A 19398-nucleotide genomic window follows, 5' to 3' on the forward strand; every position below is an offset into this window, starting at 1 on the left:
AGGGAGGACATGTTGGGGTCCAACAGGGACAGGCGGGCGGCACTGGCGACTCTGCAGGAGGCCATCTCCATTGAGTCCCAGGGCCACGGGGAAGCCCTGAGGCAGGAGCTCCTTCACCTCAGGATGACTCTTGTTGAGCTTGAGTCTTCAACACACCAAAGGACAGAACAGCAGCTGGAGCGTCTCACCCGTACGCTCTCAGCTGAGATGCAGGCAACGAGGGCGGAGGTCCGGGCACCCCGTGAGTTGTTGCATGGGGACCTCCGCACACTCATCCTCCAGAACCAGACCTACCACACCCGCATGCTTGCAGCCATGGAGGAGCAGACTAGGGCCTTGCGTGGGCTGCCTCCCATAGTGCAACCACCTCCGGATGCAGCTGCACAGGGTGATAATAGCGACAGCAGTGATACTCCCACAATAGGGTAGCCGTGTGGGCCATGAGCCCATGGAGGTGTTTTTTTTCCCAGGATCCACGCAGGTGGGTTCTGGTGTGCATCCTGTCCTCGGACCTCCTGGGTGGCCTCCCCAACCCCCCGGGCCCTTCAATGGCCATTTTTGATTTTTTTTTATTTTTATTTTCATTTTTATTTTTATTTATTTTATTCCCAATTTTTTTGGGACGATTTGTTGGCTTCCGTGGTTCCTGTGGGCATACGCTGCATTGTGGCTGGGCACATGCAGGCTTGTAATGTATTTGTTTCAGATGCTTGGGTTTGAGTCACACACACCCCTCCTGCTTCCCGTTTCCATGGGCTTGCAAAGGGTGTGCCCAAGTGACAGTGAATTACACAGTGACGTTGGACTCCCATGAGCTGTGTGGGCAGTCTGTAGTCAATACTGTGTATACATTCCTAGTGCATATTGCTGTTGTGTTGTACACTGCATGTTGCATTGATGTATAACTCATCTTCTGTGTCTACCTCCCAATTTGCAGGTCCCTTCCTCATGTCTACACAAGGACCTCTAGTCTGGAGATGTGGTCAATGTTGGCAGCAGTGCACCTACAACTCTACATGGCGCCAACACTGCACAGTTGGTAGTGGTGGGAGTGCAGGCATTTCCAGGTGGTGAGACTACTAATATTTAACATTAGTGATGTCATGTTAATGGTAGTACGTGCTCAAGTTTGTTGTTGGTCCGGCATTACTTTGAGCATTTCAGGTGTTGCAAGTTTCTAATAGGGACACTGTACGTTGTGACACTAGTGTCATGTTGTGGGGATTACTTTGTTTACCTGCAAATAGCATGACATGGCACGGTGTGTCGTGTGGCCGTGCTGGGGTTGGGTTGGCTGACATGGCACTGTCCTCTTGTTGCATTTTGCAAGTGGGTATTCATTTTAGCTGCTTGAATGTGTAACTTCACAAAACTGCATTGGTGGTGTCTGTGTGGGTAGGGATGCACACATTGTGACACTTCCAGGTGAACAATCTCAGGCTGATATGGTTTTCACGGTTCTTTCTCCAGACATTCAGGATCAGTGTCAGGTTGAGTCATCATTGATTGTCAGATGGAATGTGCCAGGGCAGTGTGCACTCCACAGGGGTGTGATTTCTATGTGAAGTAATTAGCCACTAGCTGTGTACGGGCTGCCTCCCCCCGTGCCCTTTCCCCTCCCATGCGCAGCGGCTGTGCATGTGGTTGGGGATGGGGGGGCACCACCATGTCCACGGCCAGGCCCCGGCGTGTTGCAACGTTGTGCAGGACACATGCTGCCACTATGATCCTGCACACTACTGGGGGAGCGTACAACAGCTGCCCGCCAGAACGGTCAAGGGAGCGAAAGCGTGACTTCAGCACTCCGAATGTGCGCTCCACTATGCCCCGGGTTGTAATGTGGGCTGCGTTATATCTTACCTGAGGTGGCGTGGTGGGGTTCCGAATTGGCGTCATCATGTGGGGGCTGAGAGGGTAGGCACTGTCCCCTGTGGAGGTGGTGATTGGTATCATTGGTGGGGTTGTGACCTTGCTCAGTATCTGACATGCATGCATGTGCAGTGGCATTCATACTCACCAAGCAGCCATGTATCGCCATGCCGCCCAGCTTCTAGGTCCCGGCTTAGGGTGGACATTCAGTAAATGAAGCTGTTGTGGGTTGACCCGGGATAGTTGGCATATACTGAGGTGATGATTCCCTTGGCATTACATACTACCTGCATGTTGATGGAATGCCAGTGCTTGCGGTTCCTATAGATGTGCTCAGATGCCCTGGGGGGACGTAGAGCCACATGGGTGCAGTCGATGGCACCTAGCACTTTGGGGAATCGTGCCACAGCGTAAAAATCCAGGGCGGCAGCATGCCTTTCTGCAGGGGTTCTGGGCAGGTATATGTGCCTGCGGACTGATGGGTGTGCAGTGATGATGTTCAAGACCTGGTGTAGGCAGCGTGACTGGGTGGCCTGTGATACACCACCCACAATGGCACTTGTCCGCTGAAATGATCCAGTGGCTAAGAAGTGCAGTACATTGAGGACCTTCTCCAGGGGGCTGAGTGCTTGGGAGCACAGGGTGGGTGATGTGAGGTCATCCTCCCACTCACTCACCAGGTCCAGTATGATGTGTGGTGGAAACCTGTACCTCCCATGCACCTGGTCATCAGGCATCCCGAAAAGGCTGGTTCTGGGTGTGAATATTCTGGCCCTGACTATCCTCCTCCTCCTCCTTTGGTAGGCCACGCCCACTGCTGCTAAGAACGGTATGTTCATCCTGGGTCTGAGCTTGTTATTTTGTTAGCGTGCAAATTAATGTGTTGCGCGTGTTGTAGGCGAGCGTGTGACCCGCGCACCCCTGAAATCCAGTACCCAGTCCAATAGCGTGTGGAAATTCCTGCGCACACGGGGATACAGGTGCGCTGACGTACTTGCGTGTGTAAGTGTACGCGCACACCTGATATACACGTACATAGGCCAATCGCGTGTACGCGCACTTTTGGCCAATTACACGCGATGACACCCTGACGTGCTGTCCAATTACACGCGATGAGACTCTGAAGTGCTGTCCAATTACACGTGATGACACTCTGACGTGCAGTCTTTCCACGTGTGCTCTGTCATCACGTGCTGTGTGGGAAACACCGGTGCGGGTCACGTCACAGACGCGCTTACGCGCTGAGGGCCTTTGGTCCAATAGATTCGCGTATGCGTGCTGACGCGCCTACGCGCTAAGGGCCTTTCCTCGGTTTTCACGCTGACGTGCAGGATTTTCACGTGCCAAATCACTCCGTACCGAGCTGGCCACGCGTAAGCACACGGAAGACCACGATCCTGCCCAGAAGGCCGAACTACTGCCCCCCAGAGCCCCGAGCACGCTCCCACCTGCCATCTGCTGCTGCCTGACTGCCTGCTGCCCACGTGCACTGCCATTTGCTGCCTGCACATCAGCCAGGGGTGCTGTTGCTGTGACCACCCCTGCCTTAACCGAAGACTCCCGTCTGGAATTCCATCGCTCCACAGCCCAGCCCCAGGACCCAGTTGCCCACCCACTCCTGCCTCTGGGGTTGTCATGTCGGGGCAAACACCATCTGTGACCACTGACAACCCCCGGCCAGAGAGGCAGAGGGGCACCAGCTTCAGTGCCACCGAAGTTGGTGTCCTGGTGGAGCAAGTCCTGGGGCAGTATGATGCCCTCTTCGGAAGTTCCCGCGCCGACAAGGAAGGACGGACTCGGATCTGAACTGACATCGTGACTGCCATCAACGCGGAGGGGGTGGCAGTCCGGGACTTACAACATGTCAGGAAGCGCTGGGAGGACTTCAGGTCCAGGACCCTGAACAAGGCTCGGCGCCTCTTGAAGGCAGCGGATGCCAAGGGGCGCCGGGGCCACTTGTCAGAAGAACAGATGGGGGTCCTGGAACGCATATCCCCAGCGCTCCACGTCCAGGTCCTAGAGAAGCAGACCCGTCTGGAGTCGAGCGGTGAGTGTACATGCATCCTGATTGTGAGCAGTGCGTGTGGTGATTATTCGGTATTGTGCCGGTTGCATATCTGTTTGTATGGGGTCGAGTATGGGTGGGGGTGTACAGGGCCGTGGGGCTGACACATGCGAGGGCTGTAATGTGTGAGACATGGATGGTGCTTGTGTGTGTGGGCTTGCATGGCAAATGCAGTTGTGCGTGCACACATGTTTGGATGAATGTGTATGTAAGTAGACATGTCCGTGATGTCAGGCATGTATGTTGTTTTCGGCTGCATGTATGAGCACTGTGTACATGTGCATGTGTGTGTATTTGTCAAGGGTGCAACAGTGATGCAACATGGATGCATGTGACAGCGGTATGTGGAAGCCTGATTGGCAGATGTGACATGGATGCCCGTCTGAACAGTGCGACACTTGGCAGAGGTGTAGACATGCATGCAAGTGTGGTGGTGTGTGTACATGTGTGGTGCACTTCTTGTGTTGCATGTGATGTCTGGCTCCCCTTCGGCTGATGATGCTGTTGTATGTGTAGGGATGGTGGTGGCAGTTGCGATATGGCTGTGGTATGGCTCATGTGTGCGAGTTGCAATGACATGTGTGCTGGGGATTGTGATGACATGTCTGAGGTTTGCCAATTCCACTCATGTGCAACTGTCATGCGTGTATGTGTCCATTGTACAGTGCCATGATGCCTGTGTTTTGTTTCTCCCTGTCTGCAGCGTCAACTGATGAAGAGGGCGGAGAAGGTGCTGTGGAGCACAGCGGCGGGGATCCGACCGCCAGCCGGAGACGCAAGGCCCGGCTCCCCTCCCGTGTTGTCATCTCGTCGGGGAGTGAGGAGACCGGTGCCGCGTCCCAGGCCGCAGCTGCCGGGAGGAGGTCCAAGAGGCGGAGGTTGCAGTTGGACTCCTCGGCAGCAGAAGGGGCAGCTGGGACCCCACATGGCCCAACAGGGGAAGATGGCACGGAGTCATCCAGGTTGGTGCGGGGTTTGGTGGAGGAGGGGGCCGTGCAAGCACCAGAGACGGGGTCTGGAGGTGGGGATCCCACTGGTGCTAGTGGTGCAGTGCAGGACCAGGGACAGGAGGCAGCACAGGCGGCCGCGGAGGTGCCTGTGTGCAATCCTATTCCCGATCCTGTCCCTGCATCATCTTGCACCAGCAGGGATGCCTACGTCCAGACCCGTTTTCAGGCAGGGGATGAGCTGACGTCAACTGGCCTTCCTCTGCCTGCGGACGTGGCCATCCAGGTCCGGGTTGAGCCTGTCCTGGCTGGTGTGGCGTTGCGTCAACGGGCCATGAGAGGTGACCTGCAGTCTTTTCATGGAGAGACTGCACGTCATCTCGAATGGCTCGTTGACCACGTCAGCCTGCTGGGACAGGTCACCCAGGCCGGATTCCTCCGTCTGATGGGGCTTGCTCCGACCCCCTCCTCAACTGGACCCCCTACGCGCCAGTCATCCTCTGTGCCATCTTCCCACCCATCAGTCACCTGGGTGCCCTGTGGAGCTGCCTCTGACGGTGCGGCCAGGCTGGTGGAGGAGGCATCCCTGCCACAGTCGGGAGTCGGAGGTCCAGCAGGGGTGGCCACATCAACAACTGCACCCCAGCCGGCGGAGGATGTGCAGGCAGCAGGAGGCAGTGCACGGGCAGAGGCAGAGCAGCAGCAGCCGCAACATGGTGGGAGACATGAAGGCTCGGGGCTTTCGACATCGGAGGGGCAGGCATCGGCCAGAGGGCAGGGGGACCCAGGACAGAGAGTGTCTTCCGTGTGGCAGCGGTTGGGCCACGCCATAGGTGCGGAGCGGCGGCGGGCGGAAGAGGCGCGGCTCACAATGGTCAGGGCGGAGAACTCCATGCGGAGGGCCCTGAGGCGGGCCGAGTGCCTCAAGGCAATCCGCAGGGGGTTGGAGGAGGACACGGCATCGTCCCTGCGGACCCTCGGGGCCATGGAACTGGACCGCCTCAGGGACATCGAACAGGAGTTCGATGATGCCCTGGCCCGGGACACCACGGAGTGAGCCGCTGGACTTGCCCGCCGCCTTTGTATATAGTTCTTTAGTTTTAGGTTTCCTTTCTTTCTTATTATGATTTGGAGTCGACGGACACTGCTCCACTTTTTGTATATAGTTGAATTTTAGGTAGGTTTTTTAGTAGGTTTCCTTTGTTCAGTTGGGCTCATGGACCCTTGGTAGTTTTGTACATAGTTCTTTATTGCATGGAGATTTTTTTACATTTGACTTTGCCCACATTTTTTTGGGATTCTGATTTGCAGTTTTGTGTTTTTATACGGACATGCAGCTTTTTTTTTCACATTCACATTGTAGTTTGTTTTCTTTCTTTAGCATTCTTTATTTTTTTCAATACAATTTTGTTTCCTTACTTCACTGTGTGGTATCATCTCATTGGTTTCATGCATGTCATGTTGTGTGTTTTCCCATTCAATTGCAACCATTGTGTGTGACGGACATGGGTTCATTGGCTTCATGAACATTGGGGGTGTAACATGTGATTTCCATTTCCATGTGGGTGAATGGGTTACTTGGTAGGGCTTTTTGGCTGTGGAGGCTGACCATTACGCACATGATTGGGGATTGTGAGGACCTGGTGGGGGCTGCCCATGGTGGCAGGGGGGTGGTGGGAGACATGAGTGGGGGCCTGGTGGAGGCTGCCCCTGCACTGCTGGGGGGTGGGGGTGGTGGGAGACATGAGTGGGGGCCTGGTGGAGGCTGCCCCTGGTGGCTGGGGGGTGGGGGTGGTGGGAGACATGAGTGGGGGCCTGGTGGAGGGTGACCCTGGATGCTGGGGGGTGGGGGTGCAGGGGGAAATGAGTGGGGGCCTGGTGGAGGGTGGCCATGGTGGCAGGGGGTGGGGGTGGTGGGAGACATGGGTTGGGGCCTGGTGGAGGCTGCCCCTGCACTGCTGGGGGGTGGGGGTGCAGGGGGACATGAGTGGGGGCCTGCTGGAGGCTGCCCCTGGTGGCTGGGGTGTGGGGGTGGTGGGAGACATGAGTGGGGGCCTGGTGGAGGCTGCCCCTGCACTGCTGGGGGGTGGGGTGGTGGGAGACATGAGTGGGGGCCTGCTGGAGGCTGCCCCTGCACTGCTGGGGGGTGGGGATGCAGGGGGACATGAGTGGGGGCCTGGTGGAGGTGGCCATGGTGGCAGGGGGGTGGGGGTGGTGGGAGACATGAGTTGGGGCCTGGTGGAGGCTGCCCCTGCACTGCTGGGGGGTGGGGGTGGTGGGGGACATGAGTGGGGGCCTGGTGGAGGCTGCCCCTGGTGGCTGGGGGGTGGGGGTGCAGGGGGACATGAGTGGGGGCCTGGTGGGGGCTGCCCATGGTGGCAGGGGGGTGGGGGTGGTGGGAGACATGAGTGGGGGCCTGCTGGAGGCTGCCCCTGCACTGCTGGGGGGTGGGGGTGCAGGGGGACATGAGTGGGGGCCTGGTGGAGGGTGGCAATGGTGGCAGGGGGGTGGGGGTGGTGGGAGACATGAGTTGGGGCCTGGTGGAGGCTGCCCCTGCACTGCTGGGGGGTGGGGGTGGTGGGAGACATGAGGGGGGCCTGGTGGAGGCTGCCCCTGGTGGCTGGGGGGTGGGGGTGCAGGGGGACATGAGTGGGGGCCTGGTGGGGGCTGCCCATGGTGGCAGGGGGGTGGGGGTGGTGGGAGACATGAGTGGGGGCCTGGTGGAGGCTGCCCCTGCACTGCTGGGGGGTGGGGGTGGTGGAAGACATGAGTGGGGGCCTGGTGGAGGCTGCCCCTGGTGGCTGGGGGGTGTGGGTGCAGGGGGACATGGGTGGGGGCCTGGTGGCGGGTGACCCTGGATGCTGGGGGGTGGGGGTGCAGGGGGACATGAGTGGGGGCCTGCTGGAGTCTGCCCCTGCACTGCTGGTGGGTGGGGGTGGTGGGAGACATGGGTGGGGGCCTGGTGGGGGTTGCCCCTGGTGGCTGGGGGGTGGGGGTGGTGGGAGACATGAGTGGGGGCCTGCTGGAGGCTGCCCCTGCACTGCTGGGGGGTGGGGGTGCAGGGGGACATGAGTGGGGGCCTGCTGGAGGCTGCCCCTGGTGGCTGGGGGGTGGGGGTGCAGGGGGACATGAGTGGGGGCCTGGTGGGGGCTGCCCATGGTGGCAGGGGGGTGGGGGTGGTGGGAGACATGAGTGGGGGCCTGGTGGAGGCTGCCCCTGGTGGCTGGGGGGTGGGGGTGGTGGGAGACATGAGTGGGGGCCTGCTGGAGGCTGCCCCTGCACTGCTAGGGGGTGGGGGTGCAGGGGGACATGAGTGGGGGCCTGCTGGAGGCTGCCCCTGGTGGCTGTGGGGTGGGGGTGGTGGGAGACATGAGTGGGGGCCTGGTGGAGGCTGCCCATGGTGGCAGGGGGGTGGGGGTGGTGGGAGACATGAGTTGGGGCCTGGTGGAGGCTGCCCCTGCACTGCTGGGGGGTGGGGGCGGTGGGAGACATGAGTGGGGGCCTGGTGGAGGGTCACCCTGGATGCTGGGGAGTGGGGGTGCAGGGGGACATGAGTGGGGGCCTGGTGGGGGCTGCCCATGGTGGCAGGGGGGTGGGGGTGGTGGGAGACATGAGTGGGGGCCTGGTGGAGGCTGCCCCTGCACTGCTGGGGGGTGGGGGTGGTGGAAGACATGAGTGGGGGCCTGGTGGAGGCTGCCCCTGGTGGCTGGGGGGTGTGGGTGCAGGGGGACATGGGTGGGGGCCTGGTGGCGGGTGACCCTGGATGCTGGGGGGTGGGGGTGCAGGGGGACATGAGTGGGGGCCTGCTGGAGGCTGCCCCTGCACTGCTGGTGGGTGGGGGTGGTGGGAGACATGGGTGGGGGCCTGGTGGGGGTTGCCCCTGGTGGCTGGGGGGTGGGGGTGGTGGGAGACATGAGTGGGGGCCTGCTGGAGGCTGCCCCTGCACTGCTGGGGGGTGGGGGTGCAGGGGGACATGAGTGGGGGCCTGCTGGAGGCTGCCCCTGGTGGCTGGGGGGTGGGGGTGCAGGGGGACATGAGTGGGGGCCTGGTGGGGGCTGCCCATGGTGGCAGGGGGGTGGGGGTGGTGGGAGACATGAGTGGGGGCCTGGTGGAGGCTGCCCCTGGTGGCTGGGGGGGTGGGGGTGGTGGGAGACATGAGTGGGGGCCTGCTGGAGGCTGCCCCTGCACTGCTAGGGGGTGGGGGTGCAGGGGGACATGAGTGGGGGCCTGCTGGAGGCTGCCCCTGGTGGCTGTGGGGTGGGGGTGGTGGGAGACATGAGTGGGGGCCTGGTGGAGGCTGCCCATGGTGGCAGGGGGGTGGGGGTGGTGGGAGACATGAGTTGGGGCCTGGTGGAGGCTGCCCCTGCACTGCTGGGGGGTGGGGGCGGTGGGAGACATGAGTGGGGGCCTGGTGGAGGGTCACCCTGGATGCTGGGGAGTGGGGGTGCAGGGGGACATGAGTGGGGGCCTGGTGGAGGGTGGCCATGGTGGCAGGGGGGTGGGGGTGGTGGGAGACATGAGTTGGGGCCTGGTGGAGGCTGCCCCTGCACTGCTGGGGGGTGGGGGTGGTGGGAGACATGAGTGGGGGCCTGCTGGAGGCTGCCCCTGCACTGCTGGGGGGTGGGGGTGCAGGGGGACATGAGTGGGGGCCTGGTGGAGGGTGGCCATGGTGGCAGGGGGGTGTGGGTGGTGGGAGACATGAGTTGGGGCCTGGTGGAGGCTGCCCCTGCACTGCTGGGGGGTGGGGGTGGTGGGAGACATGAGTGGGGGCCTGGTGGACGCTGCCCCTGGTGGCTGGGGGGTGGGGGTGGTGGGAGACAAGAGTGGGGGCCTGGTGGAGGCTGCCCCTGCACTGCTGTGGGGTGGGGGTGGTGGGAGACATGAGTGGGGGCCTGGTGGAGGCTGCCCCTGCACTGATGGGGGGTGGGGGTGGTGGGAGACATGAGTGGGGGCCTGCTGGAGGCTGCCCCTGCACTGCTGGGGGGGTGGGGGTGCAGGGGGACATGAGTGGGGGCCTGGTGGGGGCTGCCCATGGTGGCAGAGGTGTGGGGGTGGTGGGAGACATGAGTGGAGGCCTGGAGGAGGCTGCCCCTGGTGGCTGGGGGTGGGGGTGGTGGGAGACAAGAGTGGGGGCCTGGTGGAGGCTGCCCCTGCACTGCTGTGGGGTGGGGGTGGTGGGAGACATGAGTGGGGGCCTGGTGGAGGCTGCCCCTGCACTGATGGGGGGTGGGGGTGGTGGGAGACATGAGTGGGGGCCTGCTGGAGGCTGCCCCTGCACTGCTGGGGTTTGGGGGTGCAGGGGGACATGGGTGGGGGCCTGGTGGAGGGTGACCCTGGATGCTGGGGGGTGGGGGTGCAGGGGGACATGAGTGGGGGCCTGGTGGAGGGTGGCCATGGTGGCAGGGGGGTGGGGGTGGTGGGAGACATGAGTGGGGGCCTGGTGGAGGATGCCCATGGTGGCAGGGGGGTGAGGGTGGTGGTAGACATGCATTGTTGATCAGTAGTGCAAGGTGACATGTGGGTTGGCTGGGGGGCATGCCCATGGTGGATGGGCTGCCTGCGGGACATGAGCAGGGGTGCAGGGTAGTCCCCCATGGTGTGGGCTGCCTGCAGGGTCCATGGAGGTTGTGGAGCGTACACCTGGGAGGGCCCACACGGCCAATTCACGTGTGGTACTCCCCAGAACCCCTGAAATACACATACCCTGCTGAAATCGTGTGTGGAACTTCCCGCGCACCCCTGAAATACACATACCTTGCTGTAAGCGTGTGTGGAACTTCCCGCGCACCCCTGAAATACACGTACCCTGCTCGCACTGGGCCAATCGCGTGTGGAACTTCCGGCGCACCCCTGAAATACACGTACCCTGATGAAATTGCGTGTGGAACTTCCCGCGCACCCCTGAAATACACATACCTTGCTGAAATCGCGTGTGGAACTTCCCGCGCACCCCTGAAATACACGTACCCTGCTCGCACTGGGCCAATCGCGTGTGGAACTTCCCGCGCACCCCTGAAATACACGTACCCTGATGAAATCACGTGTGGAACTTCCCGCGCACCCCTGAAATACACATACCTTGCTGAAATTGCGTGTGTAACTTCCCGCGCACCCCTGAAATACACGTACCCTGCTCGCACTGGGCCAATCGCGTGTGTAACTTCCCGTGCACCCCTGAAATACACGTACCCTGATGAAATCGCGTGTGGAACTTCCCGCGCACCCCTGAAATACACGTACCCTGATGAAATCGCGTGTGAGACTTCCCACGCACCCCGGTATACACACACACGTATTTTTTGACAGCGGGTGTCCGTGTTTGTGGGTACCCCTTTGCACGTCATTTGTCCTGGAGGGCCACAGTATAGGACATTCATCAGGGCAGTATATAGGTGCTATTTGTTGGCGCACCTTTTGGCGCACATTTCTTACAGCCGCAGAGACGCTACCGCCTGCTTTCTTGTGGCGGTCGTGTTTGTGCCTGTGCGCTGGTTTGAGCGTGCGCTTTTTTGCCCTATTCTATTCCATGAATACGTGTTGTAGGCGAGCGTGTGGGCGTTCCGCGCACTTGTGCCCTGTACTTCCCCCGTGACGCCCACGTTTTGGCAAGTTGTTCCCCATTCCGAGTGTTACGCCCGTGTTACGCCTACTTTTGTTGCGTGCGCCGCGCTATGTGCGATTTTCGCTGTGGCCTGTGCGATTTTCGCTGTGACCTGGCGCACGCTGTTAGATGGCCTGTGCGCCAACGTGCACCGCGCACTTTTTTATCGCACATCCGCTGGTTTTCTCGCGCACGGACTTCCATGAATCGATGTGCGCTGCTTTTCGTGCGATTTTCGCACTTGCACTGCGATTTTCGCTATTCCACTGCGAATGGCACGTTTTTGGCCACTTGCGCCGCGCTAATTATTCCATGAATCAGCCTGATAGTGTTTTTGGAATAAGACAGCAATTGGACTACTGTGCTGGAATGGTGAAATTCACTATAAATTCACAGGAAGATCCACAAGAATTTCTAATGTACTTACTACAAGTACTGGAAAACAAAAACATACCTATAAATTAAATCTTTCAGATTTCATACATGTGGAAACATACATGCACTCTCTGCAACAATGTGACACAAGAAGAAATCCCCAATGAACGCTTCATATATATATCAATTCCAAATTGTGAATCCATTCCATTTCACCGACTTGTACAAAATGCAAACCATGGTAGATTATGCTCTACCTGCAATTCAGTTAATCGCTCCACGTTAGTAATACAAACACATAGTAAATACATAATACTAATGCTTCTACGTTACAATGCAGATGGTACTAAAAACAACTGCAAGCTGACTGGATTCACACATGGTCAAATATCACTTGGTAAGAAAACCTTCACAACAATAGGTATAATCTACCACGCAGGAGCCACAACCAATTCAGGGCACTACACTGCATATATAAAAAAGAAATGTGGATGGTTTGAATGTAATGATAGTACCATTACTCTAAAGCAGAGATTACCAGGAAATCTTACAAACGCTTATTTGATGTTCTTAAAACCAAAATTTGATAACTAAACTGTATTTAAACCCTAAGTAAACTTTTGTTAAACTGTTAGAATACGCCAAAAGCTATCTAACTGCTCAAAGATTCTACAACAACTAATCAGATAAATGAATACCACTAAATTAGACCAAAAAATACACAGTTGGAATACGCCAATTGGTATCTAACTGTCCCAAAATTTAACAATATCCAAATAGATAAATCAATACCACTAAAATATATAAAAAAATAGACAGTTAGAATACGCCAATTGGTATCTAACTGCTCCAAAATTTTATAATATCAAAACAAATAAATAATATGTTACTGCTCCAAAAAAATACAACAAGCCAAAGTATAAAGCATTAGCCAGAAACAAGTGAACACTGAAAACAAACAAACAAATAAACTGTAGCATAACAGAAAAAGGTTTTTTTTAATCCAACATGGATTTTTTTTTCTCCCACAGACCCAATGATTTTAGCAACAAATACAGAAACTGAGCAAATTGCACAGTACTCTGATTTGTAATCTACTAAATATGAGGGTCCAAAAAAAATAAAGTATATTGATTATACAATGTAATAAGTCATTACAAAATACTAATACTAACATGCTATTTTCTTTTATCACAGAAATTAACAAGAAAAACATGGACTCCCGTTACTAGACCAAACAGTAAGTATACAATAATAGGGAGAATCATAGCAGCATATCACATCCATAGTATCTAATACCTTTGTTCCTTATACATTTGTTTTTCACCCAAAGTTATAAGCAAATATGAATGTGATATGCTGCGGTGGTTGTGCCAGGGCATAGAGTCTTGGGTGCATGGCCAAATGGCATATCACATCCATAGAGTCAAACATTTCAACTATGGTCTATGCAAACTTTTAATGTCCGCGGACATTATGAGTGTTCTTAGAACACTTTCAACTTGCCAGCGAACAATACGGACAGCGTTTTCAGGACACCCCCTACGAACATTTAAGAACAACGCGATAGTTCTTAGAACACTTTCAACTTGACAACGAACAATACGGACAGTGTCCTCAGGACACCCCCATTTTGTTTATTTGCGAACATTTCAGGACACTGCGAGTGTTCTTAGAACACATTCAACTTGCCAGCGAACAATACGGACTACGCCTTCAGGACGCCCCCTACGAACATTCTAGGACACCGCGAGTGTTCTTAGAAACGTCTTCAGAACACCCCCATTTTGTTTATTTGCGAACATTTGAGGACACCGGGAGTGTTCTTAGAACACATTCAACTTGACAACGAACAATACGGACAGTGTCCTCAGAACACCCCCATTTCGTTTATTTGCGAACATTTCAGGAAACCATGAGTGTTCTAAGAACACATTCAACTTGACAGTGAACAATACGGACAGAGTCCTCAGGACACCTCCATTTTGTTTATTTGCGAACATTTCAGGACACTGCGAGTGTTCTTAGAACACATTCAACTTGACAGAGAACAATACGGACAGCGCCCTCAGGACACCCCCATTTTGTTTATTTGCGAACATTTCAGGACACCGCGAGTGTTCTTCGAACACATTCAACTTGTCAGCCACAACCCCATTCATATTTGCGAACATTTCAGGACACAGCAAGTGTTCGACAACGTCTTCAGAACACCCCCATTTTGTGTATTTGCGAACAATTCAGGACACAGCGAGTGTTCTTAGAAAATATTCAACTTGACAACGAACAATACGGACAGCTTCCTCAGGACACACCCATTTTGTTTATTTACGAACATTTCAGGACACTGCGAGTGTTCTTAGAACAGTTTCAGTTTGCTTGCGAACAAAACGGACACATATTGAGTCCTCAGAACACCCCCCATTTAGTTTATTTAGAACATTTCAGAACACCCGTGATGTCTGCAGACAAATCGAACACAAAAAGAACGTCTAACACATAAAAAACACAACTTTCATCCTATCTCATACACTCCCTCCCTCCCCAAACACTCCTACACACCAACACACTCTACTAAATACAAATTTTGAACAAAGTTTCACCGCGCTGTCCGCGGACGACCGCAAATCCAAGATGGCGGGTGCTACCGAAAATCTGACGCGCTTCACGCTCCACGCCGTCCAATCAGCGAACACGTTGCATGTCCGCGAACATCACGCAAGCCGATTGGCCAATCAGGACACTGTCCGCGGAGCGAACAGGGAAGTGTGTCCGCGGACCGAACACAATTAACTAATTTTTTTGTTACCTCTTTTTTGGTCATTTAAAAAAAAAACTTCTGGATGGATTTTCACCAAATTTGCAAAAGCATGCTTTCGGGACCAAGCCGCTGCTCCTGGTCCAAATTTGGTGAAAATCCGTCCAGTGGTTTGGGCTGTAGACGCGAGCAACTTTTTTTTCCCATTCACTCTATGGGAAAAAAAAAGTTTTGGGATCCCCCCTATAACTTTGCCCCCCCCGCACGAATCCTCACCAAACTTTGCAAAGAAATTCAGAGTGACCCAAATACTTTTTTTGCAAAGATTGGTGAGGATCCGTCCAGGGAGAGCGAAGTTATAAGCCGCCCGAAAAGTGCTCTTCCTATGGAAACAGCAACTAAACCATAACTACATGGCCACTACCGTGGCCATGTAATATATAATATATATATATATATATATATATATATATATATATATATTTGACAAAAAAGGGTGCGAGGGGTGCACTCTGGGTCCCAGCTAGATGTACCATTCCACAGTCCACTTGATGTTCTCCTCCTAGCACGCTTTCTTGACTCTTGCAATCATCAGGGAGGCAGTCTGTTCGGGTGTTTATTCAGGTGTTGATGGTTACTACCAGTGATGGCCTCAGGGGATTCTGGTTGCTGTAGTCATTCAAGTAGCCAGGAAACAACTCAACCTCCAATTACAAAGTGTAAAACCCCAGTTGGGGGGAGGGGGGAAAACCAACAGTGTGGCTCTCCTGAGTAGGGGCATGTGTCACCCCGGTGCCGCCGCCTCGGAGCCCGGGACTCCTAAAAGATTTGACAAAGAAGGGTGCGAGGGGCACACTCTGGGTCCCAGCTAGACGTACCTTTCCACAGTCCACTTGATGTTCTCCTCCTAGCGTGCTTTCTTGCCTCTTGCAATCATCAGGGAGGCAGTCTGTTCAGGTGTTTATTCAGGTGTTGATGGTTACTACCAGTGATGGCCTCAGGGGATTCTGGTTGCTGTAGTCATTCAAGTAGCGAGGAAATAACTCAACCTCCAATTACAAAGTGTAAAACCCCAGTTGGGGGAGGGGGGAAAACCAACAGTGTGGCTCTCCTGAGTAGGGGCCTGTGTCACCCCGGTGCCGCCGCCTCTGGAGCCCGGGACTCCTAAAAGATTTGACAAAGAAGGGTGCGAGAGGTGCACTTTGGGTCCCACTTAGATGTACCTTTCCACAGTCCAGTTGATGTTCTCCTCCTAGTGCACTTTCTTGCCTCTTGCAATCATCAGGGAGGCAGTCTGTTCAGGTGTTTATTCAGGTGTTGATGGTTACTACCAGTGATGGCCTCAGGGGATTCTGGTTGCTGTAGTCATTCAAGTAGCCAGGAAACAACTCAACCTCCAATTGCAAAGTGTAAAACCCCAGTTGGGGGGAGGGGGGAAAACCAACAGTGTGGCTCTCCTGAGTAGGGGCATGTGTCACCCCGGTGCCGCCGCCTCTGGAGCCCGGGACTCCTAAAAGATTTGAAAAAGAAGGGTGCGAGGGCGCACTCTGGGTCCCAGCTAGATGTACCTTTCCACAGTCCAGTTGATGTTCTCCTCCTAGCGCGCTTTCTTGCCTCTTGCAATCATCAAGGAGGCAGTCTGTTCAGGTGTTTATTCAGGTGTTGATGGTTACTACCAGTGATGGCCTCAGGGGATTCTGATTGCTGTAGTCATTCAAGTAGCCAGGAAACAACTCAACCTCCAATTACAAAGTGTAAAACCCCAGTTGGGGGGAGGGGGGAAAACCAACAGTGTGGCTCTCCTGAGTAGGGGCATGTGTCACCCCGGTGCCGCCGCCTCTGAAGCCCGGGACTCCTAAAAGATTTGACAAAGAAGGGTGCGAGGGGCGCACTCTGGGTCCCAGCTCGATGTACCTTTCCACAGTCCAGTTGATGTTCTCCTCCTATCGCGCTTTCTTGCCTCTTGCAATCATCAGGGAGGCAGTCTGTTCAGGTGTTTATTCAGGTGTTGATGGTTACTACCAGTGATGGCCTCAGGGGATTCTGGTTGCTGTAGTCATTCAAGTAGCCAGGAAACAACTCAACCTCCAATTACAAAGTGTAAAACCCCAGTTGGGGGAAGAGGAAAAAAACCAACAGTGTGGCTCTCCTGAGTAGGGGCATGTGTCACCCCGGTGCCGCCGCCTCTGGAGCCCGGGACTCCTAAAAGATTTGACAAAGAAGGGTGCGAGGGGCGCACTCTGGGTCCCAGCTAGATGTACCTTGCCACAGTCCAGTTGATGTTCTCCTCCTAGCGTGCTTTCTTGCCTCTTGCAATCATCAGGGAGGCAGTCTGTTCAGGTGTTTATTCAGGTGTTGATGGTTACTACCAGTGATGGCCTCAGGGGATTCTGGTTGCTGTAGTCATTCAAGTAGCCAGGAAACAACTCAACCTCCAATTACAAAGCGTAAAAAAACCCAGTTGGGGGGAGGGGGGAAAACCAACAGTGTGGCTCTCCTGAGTAGGGGCATGTGTCACCCCGGTGGCACCGCCTCTGGAGCCCGGGACTCCTAAAAGATTTGATAAAGAAGGGTGCGAGGGGCACACTCTGGGTCCCAGCTAGATGTACCTTTCACACAGTCCAGTTGATGTTTTCCTCCTAGCGCGCTTTCTTGCCTCTTGCAATCATCAGGGAGGCAGTCTGTTCAGGTGTTTATTCAGGTGTTGATGGTTACTACCAGTGATGGCCTCAGGGGATTCTGGTTGCTGTAGTCATTCAAGTAGCCAGGAAATAACTCAACCTCCAATTACAAAGTGTAAAACCCCAGTTGGGGGGAGGGGGGAAAACCAACAGTGTGGCTCTCCTGAGTAGGGGCATGTGTCACCCCGGTGCCGCCGCCTCTGAAGCCCGGGACTCCTAAAAGATTTGACAAAGAAGGGTGCGAGGGGCGCACTCTGGGTCCCAGCTCGATGTACCTTTCCACAGTCCAGTTGATGTTCTCCTCCTATCACGCTTTCTTGCCTCTTGCAATCATCAGGGAGGCAGTCTGTTCAGGTGTTTATTCAGGTGTTGATGGTTACTACCAGTGATGGCCTCAGGGGATTCTGGTTGCTGTAGTCATTCAAGTAGCCAGGAAACAACTCAACCTCCAATTACAAAGTGTAAAACCCCAGTTGGGGGAAGAGGAAAAAAACCAACAGTGTGGCTCTCCTGAGTAGGGGCATGTGTCACCCCGGTGCCGCCGCCTCTGGAGCCCGGGACTCCTAAAAGATTTGACAAAGAAGGGTGCGAGGGGCGCACTCTGGGTCCCAGCTAGATGTACCTTCCCACAGTCCAGTTGATGTTCTCCTCCTAGCGTGCTTTCTTGCCTCTTGCAATCATCAGGGAGGCAGTCTGTTCAGGTGTTTATTCAGGTGTTGATGGTTACTACCAGTGATGGCCTCAGGGGATTCTGGTTGCTGTAGTCATTCAAGTAGCCAGGAAACAACTCAACCTCCAATTACAAAGCGTAAAAAAACCCAGTTGGGGGGAGGGGGGAAAACCAACAGTGTGGCTCTCCTGAGTAGGGGCATGTGTCACCCCGGTGGCACCGCCTCTGGAGCCCGGGACTCCTAAAAGATTTGATAAAGAAGGGTGCGAGGGGCACACTCTGGGTCCCAGCTAGATGTACCTTTCACACAGTCCAGTTGATGTTTTCCTCCTAGCGCGCTTTCTTGCCTCTTTCAATCATCAGGGAGGCAGTCTGTTCAGGTGTTTATTCAGGTGTTGATGGTTACTACCAGTGATGGCCTCAGGGGATTCTGGTTGCTGTAGTCATTCAAGTAGCCAGGAAATAACTCAACCTCCAATTACAAAGTGTAAAACCCCAGTTGGGGGGAGGGGGGAAAACCAACAGTGTGGCTCTCCTGAGTAGGGGCCTGTGTCACCCCGGTGCCGCCGCCTCTGGAGCCCGGGACTCCTAAAAGATTTGACAAAGAAGGGTGCGAGGGGCGCACTCTGGGTCCCAGCTAGATGTACCTTTCCACAGTCCAGTTGATGTTCTCCTCCTAGCGCGCTTTCTTGCCTCTTGCAATCATCAGGGAGGCAGTCTGTTCAGGTGTTTATTCAGGTGTTGATGGTTACTACCAGTGATGGCCTCAGGGGATTCTGGTTGCTGTAGTCATTCAAGTAGCCAGGAAACAACTCAACCTCCAATTACAAAGTGTAAAACCCCAGTTGGGGGGAGGGGGGGAAAACCAACAGTGTGGCTCTCCTGAGTAGGGGCCTGTGTCACCCCGGTGCCGCCGCCTCTGGAGCCCGGGACTCCTAAAAGATTTGACAAAGAAGGGTGCGAGGGGCACACTCTGGGTCCCAGCTAGATGTACCTTTCCACAGTCCAATTGATGTTCTCCTCCTAGCGCGCTTTCTTGCCTCTTGCAATCATCAGGGAGGCAGTCTGTTCAGGTGTTAATTCAGGTGTTGGTGGTTACTACCAGTGATGGCCTCAGGGGATTCTGGTTGCTGTAGTCATTCAAGTAGCCAGGAAACAACTCAACCTCCAATTACAAGTGTAAAACCCCAGTCGGGGAGAGGGGGGAAAACCAACATTGTGGCTCTCCTGAAGAGGGGCATGTGTCACCCGGGTGCCACCGCCTCTGGAGCCCGGGACTCCTAAAAGATTTGACAAAGAAGGGTGCGAGGGGCGCACTCTGGGTCCCAGCTAGATGTACCTTTCCACAGTCCAGTTGATGTTCTCCTCCTAGCGTGCTTTCTTGCCTCTTGCAATCATCAGGGAGGCAGTCTGTTCAGGTGTTTATTCAGGT

The sequence above is a fragment of the Ambystoma mexicanum genome, chromosome 2q, assembly GCF_040938575.1.
Source record: "Ambystoma mexicanum isolate Mex_15411 chromosome 2q, UKY_AmexF1_1, whole genome shotgun sequence".
NCBI classification, from domain to species: domain Eukaryota; kingdom Metazoa; phylum Chordata; class Amphibia; order Caudata; family Ambystomatidae; genus Ambystoma; species Ambystoma mexicanum.